Source organism: Colius striatus, chromosome 14 (genome assembly GCF_028858725.1).
Source record: "Colius striatus isolate bColStr4 chromosome 14, bColStr4.1.hap1, whole genome shotgun sequence".
NCBI lineage: Eukaryota > Metazoa > Chordata > Aves > Coliiformes > Coliidae > Colius > Colius striatus.
In genome coordinates, this window is record NC_084772.1 from 9,518,551 (window position 1) to 9,532,908 (window position 14,358).

The following is a 14,358-nucleotide window of genomic DNA, read 5'->3' on the forward strand; positions in this document are numbered from 1 at the left end:
GGTTCTGCCATTATTCACTGTGTTTTCTTGGTTTAGCTATTTGAAATCAAGTGATCAAATTTGTCTATTAATTTCAAGATGCAGTAATAAAGTATTAACTGCTTTCCCTGAACATTACCACTGGTGTGACCACTTTCCTATAAAATTTAGTTTCACTTCAAAATGTATTAGAAGACAAGAAAGATTCTCCTTTAAGCTTTTCAACTTTAGACTATATTGTGCTCCTGAAACAAGACAGCATGCACATCACTGAAAAGAAACTGCATTTTTCCTCATTATATTTTTCTCCAAAACAAGATTGTGACAATTTGACAGAGCTACTTTTCCAGCACAGAAAAAAACCAAAACAAAAAAAGACGGGGGTTGGACTAGAAGATCTCTAGACATTCCTTCCCACTCCTACCATTCTGTGATTCCATGATCTTGTCAAGTTGTCTTAAACTAGAACATTTGCATTGCTATTACTATAGGGATTATGCTGACAATAGCTTTTTGGCAGTATATGAACAAGTGATGTTCATTATTCAGGTCATGTTCTTCTACAGTAAACATTTGTAAAGAAATTACTGTTTAAATGGCCATTTCATGGTAATCTGGTTTTGGGCACAGTTCCTCCCACTTCTAACGGGGACGGTACTAGGAATAGGAAAGAGGAAAGTAGTCACAAGATAGTCAAAACTGTTTTGACACAGAAAGGAGGCTAACAGTAATGAAAAAAGGAAGTTATAGAGTAGAGGTGGCTAACAATGCTAGATGAATTGTGCTTCCTTTGTCGTTTGGAAGGAAAAAACCAAACACACACACATACCCCTCCAAGAAAAAAAAATGCAAAGACCAGTGAAGGGCGGGAAGAACAAATTCATCCTCTCTATAGCATTATCAAAACTCCAGACCTTGTAATAACTTTGAATTTTCATTCCATTTAAATCAACACGATTCCATAAAGGTTAGAACAGTCACAGAAAGTGGCTGCAAGGGTCAGTTATCATACATGATATTAAATTGATGTATCTCACTTTGCTGGCTTAGATCTATTCAACTTGATTTATCATGTTCATATTCAGCTCATCTCTGGTCAAAGTAACTAATGCATGGGAACTCTTGGCAAACTTGGGTGGTTACTAAATGTATGTAGTACTTACTACATCCAAAGCTCATTAAAATTTTTATTGGGATCTTTCCCATGCAAACCTGTTTGCTCCTCTCTCTCCTCCCATACCTAATCCTGAACACAGATCAGGAGAATTGCTACAGAAATGTTTACTTTGGAGTGAAACACATCATAATAACTACTCCACACAAACTATCTCAGGACAGCCGTGTGCCAATGCTTCCCCATCAGAATCCCCTCAGTAAGTCAGCTCTCAGCACAGGACTGTGCACATTGTTAGCAGCTATGTGTGGTGTTCAGTGGGCGGATTGCAGGCTAACTAGAAAAAGCCTGAAAAATAAGGCTGCTTATGGGTACCACTGTTTTGGAACTGTTATGTTATGAGGCAGGAAATTATTGTCTATACCTAGAGCCCAGTCATTTTCTAGCAGAAAGTAAAAGATGCAATTCCAGCTAGAAGGCAATTTATGGGTTACAATACTGAAAAAAAGCATACAGTCCATTCCTTGATGAAACAAAGCCCATAACACTTCAAGAAAAAAGCATCACAGTAATGGATTATTTAAAGCCTTCAAGAAGAGTCTGCTTTGATGGAAACTAAGCAGAAAATTAGAGAACATGGAAACAAAGATTTCATTTATACCTGTGGCTATGAAAGTAGATTAAAAAAAGAAGATGAAAGGCTGCAAGTTCTACTTGCATATCCTGAGCCATGATAGGCTCAAAAGGCTACACTCACATTTTCACTCTCAAAGGGAGAGGACTAGAATAGGCATTCTAAACTCCATAGATGATCCCTATCCTTTAAAAATGTGGGTCAACAGATTTTTTTTAAAGCAAATACCAAAAGAACAGATAAACAAACTAAATATACAATAGATTTTAAACTCGTTTAGTATTGGAAAAGTTTGAGGATTATTATTTTTAAAAGCAATCTAAGAAGCATATCAAATCTAGTATAAATAATCCCCTAATAATTCTCAAGCTCTTCTTTTACATTTGTTGCCAGTGACAGAACAGATACAAGTCAGTGTATTAACTAATGTCCTAATTAATTATAGCAATTAATTTTATAGAAAAGTTTTCAATTGAAGATACCAACTACTTGACAAGAGATAAGAGATATGACTTCCTCAACTGAGCAGTTACTAGTGTAAGAGTAAAAACAAGTTTAGTTTTTACAATAAATGAAACACTTATTTTCCGGTGCTCATGAAATAACCTCATGTTCTAACCAAAGAGCAAAGATAGCTCTAGGCATAGGCAAAGCAAGTGGCTGTCTAACGCGGAGGCTGTGGGAGGCAGCAAACCCACTACAGTGCAGCCATCTGCTGTATCTACAAGTGGTGAATTCTACACAGAGATCCTGACAGGTGAGTTTGCGGGTTTTTTATAGCTTAGAGGTTCTTCACACTCCCAATGCCTCGTCCTTAAAAGTGAGAGATTCCACACAGTAATTCTATAGAATGCCTCCACCTCCATAAGGAAAATATGCCCCTTGTAAGAACCTGCTTTCTCTCCACAGGGTCATGGAATAATGTGATTCCTTGAGCCAAAAATATGCTAGAAAAACATACAACTCCCCACACCTTTTCATCTATATCTGTCAGCTTTTGGAAAACCTTGCAAGAAAGAGCTTCTACAAAGAGCAGGAAGAATGGCATAGGACAAGTCTTTATTCTCTAGTCAGTAGGCATTTTGGGCCCACATTACCTTGTTCTACCCTTATCCACATCTCCAAGCATTTGACTGCTATCTGTCTGAGTAGTATCTGAAGGATGCTCATGCGACTGGCTTTGTCATAGGAGTTTGTTAGTTGGTCATGGAGTTTAGAAAGCTTCATCAATGCATGAACAATGTTACAAAATAGTTACTGCTAATTGCACAAAGTAAAAAACAATGTGTAAACACTGTGAGGTCTCCTGCTCTTTTCATTCAATGCTGCTTACCTAAAACTACATAATAGCTCAATGAAACTAACAGGCACCATCTGCCTCCCCCTTAATCCCCTTGAATTCTTTCTTCCCATAAAACTGGATACCAGATATGACTGCCTTTTTTTTTCCTGTAAAAAGAATACCCCTAAATTATACTGTATTACATTAAAAAAAACTATAAGCAAATTTTACCAATGGTGCTCTAATATAGTTAGAATAGAACATTCTTCATCCCTATTACTTTGAAAATTTTACTTTCAGATAATGCTGACAAAACAAAACTGTCTCAACACTACTTTATCCAACTTTCAAACATAAGCTTTAAAGATGACAGTTGAATATTGCAGTCTTTGTTTTGGCAAAGCACTATATATCACATATGTCCAAGTTGTGAACTGTGAAACAATTCATCCTAAGCGCTAGCGACCCCAAAATATATGTTTTAAAGCAAAAGTGGATAAAAACAGTCCTTCTGCTATTTGTCTCTGTTCTCTTTTCCTTGATTCAGCATTATTTACAGATAAGCTACAAGCAGTACTGAGACAAGAAAAGGGAAGCTGAACTAACAAAGCATATGATAGTAAACAGTTTATCAGCAATAGCTGTATTCCCTCCCTCCCTGTCTCATTCAAGTTAAAGGAGATCTAAAATTTATAGGATGCTGTAAAAATAAAAGATTTGAAGCAGACTCAGGAAGAACAGTTACCAAAGTCCACATAGGGTCAGACGGATATGAGCAGTCATTATCTGTGCAACCCAGCTGGAAAAAGCTACTCAAAAGGACTGCAAAGTAAGCTCACAACAGACTTTTCTGTCCCATCTTTCCCAGCTGACCTTGCAGCCCAGTGCAGCAACTGAGAGCACCATAGAAAATAATGCCTCACGGTTTTTTGGGTCAAGCTGTTTTCCTCTTGTAGGATGTGTATTCAGATTTGGAATAGATAGAAAATAAATATACTAGAAGTCAATTGTAACATTTATCTATGGATATCTCAGACTTGGATGATGCAATTCTATGAGTATGTTTCAGTATAGTTTGGCAGTTTTTAACCTTTACTAAAACAAAAGCCCAATTGGATCTTGTTGATCCCCTGAAACAGTCACTTCAATAATCTTGACTGATAAAACATTAATTAATTTTTAAATATATTTATTGTCTGAAGCTATTCCTATTATCACCAACAATGTTTTTCTTAGAAAAACAACTTTTGTCACGGGCTTATAAGGACATAGATAAACCACTGATGCACTTTCTGTGTTGTTTTTTACAGAAAGTTAGAGAAGATGATTGTTCCTTCAGCATAATTTTTACTTTGCTTTTTCAGCTATCAGTCAGTAGGATACTTTCAGCATTAATCAATGTAGTGACATTTTCAAAGCAGGTAACTTGCTAACGGGTGCTATACAAGTTTCATCTTCACATTCTGGCCACGTACTTGAGATCTGATCTGCATTAACTATTTTATTCTTGACCTAGAACTCTAAGAGACTAAGGCTGCTGATTTTACGCACTGATCCTAATAACTAAGCAATGCGACTCAGGCAAATATTTTTCCTCCACAGTAAACAGGCAGAAATAAGAAGAATGGTGAGGATATCTTGGTACACAATAAAGTATGCTGTGTTGGCATATATGTGCCACTACAGTAGCTCAGAGAAAAAGACCCGAAGATCCTGGAACACAAAGGGAATCAGAAGTCAGAAAGATGTATTATCTTCCAGGCCATTATCTCAGAACCAAGCTATAGACAAAGGTCAAAAAGTAGAATGAAGTTGCCCAGAAACAGTGTTGAGCAAGGAAGACTGCAAGACTGTAATTCCAACAACGTTAGATCAGATAGTAGTCAGACATAAATACTGTTTTAAAAGCATTGTCAGAACCACAAATTCAGCTATTTTTTTCAAATAAGTATTTTTAGAAATACTCATGTATTTGTCCAAATTTAACAAAGCAGTCATCATCACTGCTGGTTTAGCTTTTTATTACAGGCAATTGACATGTAAGTGTACCTTTGTGCAGGCATGGGTCTAAACTTGCGAAACTCAGTCCCAATTAAATGTTTTGCCTGCAAAATTAGAATGTGTACTCTATCTCTATACTCTTCCCCAATTCTCAGAGCTCTTCATCCCATCTTAGTTACCAGCTTACTTTCTTTGGTGTTTCCAGGGGCTTACAGGGAGGATGAAAGAAGCATGCTACTCTCTTCCAGTGTTTGTGGTGGTTCATGATTGCAGAAGAAAGAAATTGGTAAGAAATTCTCGCACATTTTTAGAGAATCCAAGACCATGCCAGCTATGATTCTTCCACTATAATGCAATTTATTGAGCCAGCTTTTTAATGGATAATACAAAATTTATTTCCTGCGTTGAATAACAACAGAACAATAAAACAATAGGTATTACTGTGTGACTGAGAGTCTTTAGGGCAGGCATTGGAATGGGCTGCCCAGGGAGGTGGTGGAGTCACTGTCCCTGCAGGTAAGAGACGGGTGGATGTTGCACTTAGGGAAATAGTCTAGAGGTTGATAGGGCTGGGGCAAAGCCTAGACTTGATGATGTTAAATGTCTCTTCCAGACAAAATGATTCCATGATTCTATGACTTTGAGACCATTTTTATCTGGAATTAATACTAATATAGCTTTGGACTAAATTCTGGCCTCAGGTAAAAAAACTAACCATAATGAAAAAAACAAAATCCACCCTCATAAATAAAAAGCAAGTGCAAGAGCGTAAGAACCTGTCCTGTTTCATCACTGTAGAAACACACAAGAAAACCGAAGAGCTCCTTAAACAGTTCAAGAATTTTCTTATATTCATAACAATTGTTTGGTTGTGGAACTTATTAAGATCAACAGATAAACTTATCAAGCAAGTCTGACTGACACTCCGATAAGAGTTCAAGTTCAGATACTCATGAACATAAGCGAATTGCAAACTATACAAAAACTTCCATTTCAAATTTGTATTAAATCCTCAAATGTAATATATTTTAATCCAGCCTTTAAGGATACACATTCTTCCAGAGTTTCTTCATGTATAGACATCTCATCAAATAGGACATAGGGACAGACAAAATGGTAGTTTGATATAGTATGTTAATAACATTGGACATAAAGATGATACCTTCTTTTGGCTTTTCAGTAGGTAGGTATGAGGCAACATGCTGAGAACAGTCTTGCAACAATGAGAAAAAAGGAATTACTGTTTACAGCTGCTATTAAAAATTTCAAGAAATTCAGTATGAAAAAACCCTGAAGCTTAATTCAACTCTTATTAAGCAGTGTCTCTGCTCACAAGTGACCTACTGGTATCAAGTTAAAAATACCTTAACCAGGTCTTAAAGGTGAAGTTCAACTCTTTGCAAAATATCAGTACAAATCCCAAGCATCAGGTGGAGTTTACATAGAATTTAAGAGGTGTGCAACTCTTGTGTCAACTTCCTGCTCAGAGATGAACGTACAAAGCAAACTCCAGTGAAAGAAAGGTTATTGCACAGTATTTAAAGGGAAATACGACATTCAGGGGAAAAAGTAAATATCATCACAATCTCTATAGTCTTCACTGCCTCGCTAAACTGAAAATGAATAGGATGGCTATGACTCGATAGAAGTCTGTATAATACATGTAAAACAGGTACACAATTATACTTATTTATGTAGAAAATTTGGATTCCATCCAAAAACAAATTCTAAATACCATCCAATATCACATACTACTTTCTTTGTTGTAAGCAGAAAAAAAAAGGAAAAAAAAAATATTCTAGAACAATTCTAGTCCCACACCCCCTCCCTAAGATACAAAGCCACTAGGGGCTTAGGATGGCAGAAACAATCATAGGACTGCTGACATTTTTCCACTGCTCAGACTAGCAACATGAAATGAAGGCAGAGAATCAACCATCTAATGAGCGACTTTAAATGATATGAAACTCATTACTGAGTTGACATTAGTGAGGCTTTATATTGCATATAGAAAAGGCTTTTTAAGTATGGCTTGGATTTTGTGAAGGAGAAGAAATTTATATACTAATATATTTGTGCAGTTTTGCGATGTAACTATGGTATTTACTGAGTTTCCTGTGTCACAATGGTGTAGCATCTGATCTGTATAACATCACTCCTTCTCATTAAAACGTGGATTTTTTTTCAGTTTGATATTTAAAAGGCTACAAAGCTTGATTTATGTTTTAACATTGAAAGAAAAGCTTACAGTTCTGCACAGAATTAGAGTCTATTAATAAAGTAGACAAATAACACATTCAAAAGTATTTTTAGGGAAAGGAAAAACACTATACCAGTCCGTCACTACACTTAAACATCTCTTAAAAATGTGGGTCCTTTTTGACACAACAAACATCTATAGATAACATAATCAAAAGCTAATTTCTGGGACATATGCATATTGTAAATGGTTTGCATACTGATTTTAGCATGCAATACCAGTAGCTCTACAGATTTTGAAATTTTTTACTTAATATTTTCAGCACATTTAAATTCTTTTCTATGCTATTCCTCAGTTTTCCTGCAATTCAGAGGATGTTTGTTTTTAAACTTATTTCAGTGCACTTTAAAGAAAGCTGATGTGTATTAATGTGTATATTTATTTAAAGTTAAATTATATGCTGCAAAATACCTGGCACATTCTTCTGTCCTCTTTTTATTTTAATGGGTGTCTAGTTTGACTGATAATTTGTTCATGGTATCTAGTAAATTCATGCTCTGACTTTTGACTGCTAATATAACTATACACCAAATCAACTCAGGGCTTTTCACCATTGCAGTCAAAATTCAGTACTGCAAGTATAGCAATAACAGATAAAGATCAGGAGGAATTGGTGGCCATGTCTGTCTCTCGCATTGCCATACACCTGGTCTTGCTGTTCACCGCCATTTCTTGGGAATACAGAGACATCATTCCAGCCACCCCTTGATTCCTGTAGCTACATAACCCCATAAAAGGCAGCAGCCTTCTTTTTGGCTTTTGATTTATGAACCTCAAATTCTGCAATTATGGATACCTTTGCTTGCCCCCAAATCTTAGTATAATTTCTTGGGGAGTTACAATACCATTCATACCCATCACAACCCCAAGACTGGTTGTACCCAAGATTGAAAGTAACTGGTGATATTTTCATGATAAGCTTGGTTTGTCAGAAGCTGTTGGAAGAAATATGTCAATCCTGGGCTCTGTTTGCCTGTTACAGAGAGTATATATATAAAAAATATTCATTTTCCTTGAAGCAGCCAAGAGGGCACACTTCAATGTAGGTATATATTCTCACCAACTAGGACAAAGAAGTAGCATGGGCAAGCACTCAGAGTAACAGCACTAGAAACAGGAAATATTCACCAAGTTACTTTTTCTTACAAAGACTTTCTGTATGATCTTCACAAAGAGTCTTAACATGGCTTCTTTGTCTCACTCTACTTACACATAAACCAGGAAAAATTACTCATTTAAGACGTCATGTGAATACTTAGAGAAAAGAAAAAAAGTCCTGTTCCACATTTATATAGTTATTTATACTTTTTACCTCGTCTCTCAGGACTAACACAGCATGTTTTCTTTCCGAAGAATTACTAAATCATTTGATAAAGGATGACTCCCTCCTCTATTGATCTTTTCTAGTCATATCACCCTTCTTTTGATACAGCCTTTGCCAGCAGTAGGAGGAAACTATTATTTGACTTAGCTCATCTTGATTCTGTGCTGTAGCTAAGCTCTTTGCCCTTTTTGTCAGCTCAGAACTGGCAATGAACTCTCCTTCTCCCACATGTTATGGCAGTGCAAGTATATACTCCTTTGTCATACATCATTAGTGGAGATGCTTCCTGTCAGGAGCACTGAGCTGTTACTGCCCAGAGGTTCCTATACTTGACAGGAAGAGGCAATGCTGAAGGTACAATGTTTGTGAGCTGGAGCAATGCTGGAGGGCATCTGGGCTCATTACTTACTTTTCCATTTGGAAAGAGCATATTTATTGTTAAGACACCTTACCTCCATCAGGGTATCTTACTTCTAATATTATCAATATACTCAGTGTAAGTCATCAGCTCACTCAATTGTCAGCATGCCAAATCCATGTACTGTCTAAAATCAGCCTGTTTGATCAATTATGATTGTTTCTGGTTTTAGCCAATAGAACTGAATGAATGAAGGGCCCCGAGCTTTTGGATTTTTTTTGCCCTTTGTAAAAAGTCTAACTGTTTTAAAGGTTAACACACATACTGTGTTCCTATATGCAGGTCAAAAAAAGCTCTTCTTCACAGTGAATGTAGTTAGGAAGGCAAGTTGTGGCTACTAGTACACTAGTTCTGTGATTTTCTTGTACAGAATCTAAATTACCTGACAAAGTCAAATAAATAGCAAAATAAAAAGCAAAATAGCAAAATAAAAAGCAGATCTGTCCACAAATCTTAGCTGCTTTTTTATATAGGTTATGAAAGACAAAAGATTAACATTCATTCTCTTAAAAGGATGTATTTTTAAAGTCTGCCCACAGCACCTAAACTGCCTTGAAATGATACCTACTGAAGTGGTGATAACTGACTCCCCTACAAGTAAAAATTTTCACGGCAAATCATTTATAGTAACACTAGAATCAAAAGGTCACATTTCTTAGTGAACTATGAGCGTAACTCACTCAAGCATAACTTGAGTATCCATTGATATTTAAAGCCAGAGATAAGCAATATAGATTATATAATGTATTTAAAAATATTATTGACATTGTTACTTCATGCATTTTTTAAAATGTACACAAGCAATAATAGAATTTCAAAATCTGCATCACACTCTTTTGTCCTCAGGCATTTTACTCTCTAATTTCTGGTTTCTCCCACCCAGTTGTTTAACATCAGAGTGCTCTGTCTCTGTTGAATGACAGACTGCATTCCTACATTCAAGAATAGTACAGAAAAAGCTTCTCTCAGTCTATTCTGTATTTTAAATAATTAAGATTTTCCTTTTGGCTAGTAATCAGAAGACCTAGGATTATTGCTAACTATCACTTGCATACCAAACAAAATCTTCTTCCATCTTCCATTTAGTTCTTTGTTTTCATTTTCTGAAGGCTCCAGAAAATATTTATTCACAGTTTATAGAATGGCAAAATGGAATTGGCTGTCTTCAGTAACTCTTACCAATGAGAGCAGTAGAAAACCCAAAAAATTTATTTTGGGTGTTTAAGTTCAAAATTATTTTCTAATTATTACATCTAAAAATCACCTAAGTAACATAAAAGAGGGCTAGAAGGAACAGGCATCTTCATAAATTTATTTCTTGTTCCCTAGGAGATAACCTCCACATTCTGAAGGAGTCAGGTTTTTCCTCCTGTATCCTCAGTGCTGGATAAGGAAGTGGAGATCCCTTAACACACAAAGCTGCAATGTCTACTAAAAGACAATGCATGGTGTTACAAGTCCTATATGAGATAGCCATGATGATTGCACTTGGCATTAAATAAAACAAAAAGTTGCTTTGGCTATCACTCTCCCTGACACAGCACTTACCTAAAGTTTCCTTTTACTGCAAGATGTATAGAAAATATGTCAGCCTCTGATTTCAAATTGTGTACCATTTACAAATCTTTCGTTCCTCCTTTTCAGCTGTTACTATTAGGTTCTAAATTGTATTATTTGACTTTTTATTTTTTCTGAAAGCATGACCTTATCTTTCTTAGTATTACTTCTGTTACCAGCTTCAAAATGGAAACCTTGGGTTGTATTCAAACAAGTTTCCTGCATAGTACAATATAAACAACTGACAGAGCTGTCTGCCCAGCATTATGAAGCAGACTTTGCTCAAACTGACACTTTCTTTAACTCACAGAAGTTCCATTAAACTAACGCTAATTACCAAAATTATTTCCAATTTAATTTACTGACAGTTTAGTAGATTGTGTTCCTCACCATCTATTTTCAAGTTACTATGGAAACAATTCAACAGCTGATATTTCTGTCATAACTGACAGACAATTTCAGAGGAGTAATTTTAATGAAAACTGTTTAGTTTGACAAAGTGAAGTGGGGAGGGTTAGGAGTTTTTGTTGTGGGTTGAGGTTTTTGTTGTTGTTTTGGGTTTTTTTTAAAGGAAACTTTCAAGTAGCGGCACGTTATAGGCCCGTACCGGTGGGAGAGAAGTATTCGAGAAGCAAAAGCTCCCTCTAGCGACAACGAAGGGGCCGATGGTACCGGGATGGAAATCGGGACCAGCCACACAGCACACACGAGCTGTTCCTCTTTCGTTTACCATTCTCTCTCTGGTCGGGTATACGAATACAGACGTAGGAAAAATAATTCCTTTAATTAAAGGAGACAAGAAATGAGAGGTACAAAGGCAATTGAATTCAACTCTATGAAGGTCATCAGCATCCCAAATTGTCACAATACATACAGTATTTTAATAAAACAAACCACCATCAACAAAAAGATTTACTTAGATTTAGAGAAGTACCACAGTAAATATGAGGCTTCTCACTCTCTCTCTCTTTTTTTTTTTTCCCCAAGATTTTCTAATAAAACTGAGAATGGAACAAGAATGTTGAGCTGCATACTTCAGCTTTATTCAGAAATGAAATATGTCCATTTCATCTTGCTTTAGAGGGAATCATTTCTTTACTAGGAGAATGAATAGATTTCAAGGTTCAGAAGTTTACCTGAAGATATTCAAGATGAATCACAATAATTTTTCTTTTACTAGGATAACTGCTTCTCTGATAACCAAAGCAGAATAGGAAGACTTCTGCAAGACCACTCCATACGATTTTCAACACAGTACTAGGAATGCACACATTCCTCACACCAAGCCAGATTGCCTCTGCTTAACCTGGTAAATTTCTGAGATCCAGAAAAAAGTTTTCCTGCTTCAATAAGCAGCAAGAGGCAAGAGTTCAAGTCTGTTACCACAGACTTTTCATAAAGGGAGCCACTAGTCTGTAATGTAACACAAAGCATACTGCCTTTTTGGCACATGATCTTAAAGAACTGCTCTTAGCTTTAATCAGAGATGGTCAGAAAGCATTCCAGGAAGAGTTCTGGCATTAAGAAAAGCCTACTTTTCTCAAGTGTCAGATCTCTAGTAGATAACAAGTATTTTGTAAATGACCCCCAGTTCAACAGTGCTCAGATGCAAAAAACCTGGCTGCAGCTACTTCTCTAGAGATAGCTCTGCTAGGATGTGGGTGCAGACTTTCAGGGGGCTGTGCTGGGTATCTGCTTGAAGAGACAAAGTGGCCCTAAACATCTCTGTATTTTCTTTTACTGTTTTCTAAACAGATGTAAAATTCCCTTATTCCTTACAGAGATGAGATAAGGAAGGAAGGAGAAAAGAAAAAAAAAAAATCCCTCCAATACCTTGCTGATATGCTGGGCTGAGTGTCCAGTGTAGTACAGATGACTTAAATGACATTTACAAGACAAGAAAATAACCACAAAACCACATAACTGGAGCAAGTCCTTCAAAGCAGCAGTCTTGGATGAGAATGAGGGAAGTTAGCCTTTCCTTGAGAGATAGTTTTCTTAGATGACCTTACATTTCTCAATCGTCTATATGAATTAGTGTAACCAAATCATCAGAGACATCTTTGAAGACTGTAAGTCTGAAAATCTTAAGTATTACTGGTTTTCACAAACCATTTGATTCTTTATTCAGACCTTTTCCCCCACTTAGAATTATTAAATTTAAAAAAAAAGTCATTAATACCACAGAAAGAGATTCTATTTACTTGCATTTCCCCCTTCCCAAACCTCTCCTAAGTCAAAAATGACTCATTATTCAAGTGAAAGAGTATGACAGCAAGCTAACAAAGTCATTTTTCACATTTTTCCAGAGCAGAAAGTTAAAAGATCCATGAATAAATGACTTCTGCTTTTAACACTAAAGAAGATCCGCAAGACAATTTTAGAATTTCTCTCCACTAAGTCACATACTATTCCCGAAAGCTAAAGAATTTGTTGGTAGCTGAAAGGCAGAGAACTCATACTTCTAGATATTCTGTCCACATTATTAATTCAGTGACAGATAAAAAGCTATTCCCATTTTAACCTGTTATTCAAACATGTTTCAAACTGGCAAAGCTTAGACAGACTTTTGGTAAAGCTCCAGGCTTTCGCTTCTGTTAAAATCAGCAGTAAAACTGAGATCAACTGGAGCAAGACTGAAGCTAAAATTATGAAGTAGCCTTTAAAACTGAAGTTACGTCATAGATAAGGTTGGTTAAAAAAAATTATAAAAATATATATAAGGACAGATGTGCCCTCTAAGAGTGTAAAGCCATGCACTAAATCGGTCAGGAAATATTCTCCCAGCCCGTAAAATTATTTCATTCTGGAAATTCCAAATGTGACAACCCTCTGCATTTATCTAAAGGCAAAGATCTATCTTCTACATGAAACTTTTATCAGATAATGTCTCTCAAAAATAACACATAACTCTAGATATCAAAATCTTGTCTATAAAGGAAGAAAGGAAATACAGATACTTTCACAACTTAAGGTGAAGCATTATTCCCTGTTTTTCATTTTGCAGTCTTTGTACTCATGAAAATAACTGTAGCAAAATATTCCATGTAAACTATTTTATCCAATATACCATATAACTGGAGAGTGCATGTGCAATGGAAGATATTTATAAAAACACATATTCAATAGTTTCTAATAAATTCCTTATGTATTTCCTAAACATTGGCTATGGAAGTGTTAATCTAACAATAATTCGACTCTCATCAGTAATAAGATTAATTTCAAATATAAACTCAAAGCAGTCAGTCACAAGGTATCATCAAACTGGATTTCAGTAACAGCTTTCAGGAATGTGTTCACCTTGTTCAAAGACAAGATTCTGTCAAAAGTTGGACTAGTCTTCTTTTAAGACAGCTACTGATTGATGGATTAGTGATAGGCTAAGGAACAGTTGTGGTTCCTTCTATAGAATAAATAAGCTATGCAGTGAATAGGTAATTGCTTCTATCGAAAACTTTAATTGCCATTTGTATATGTCCTAGTCTTCAAATATTATGAAAAGCTTATTATCTGTACCTTTGCTGCCTCCTTGCTTCTGAAAGGGTATATACTCTTGCAGATGTACACAATCAGTGGCAATCTTTTACCTCAAGAAGACATTACCTTTCTTTTTTTTCTAAAACATTCTTAAAATTATACAATATTTCTTCACCCCCCAATTCCCATTCTTACTTGCTTCCCCCATCCATGCAAAAACTCCTTTCTTCAGCGTACTTAAACACATATTCACACTCAGTTATTCTCTTTCCTTTAAAAAGCCTATAATAGCATAAGGCAGATTTGGCAATC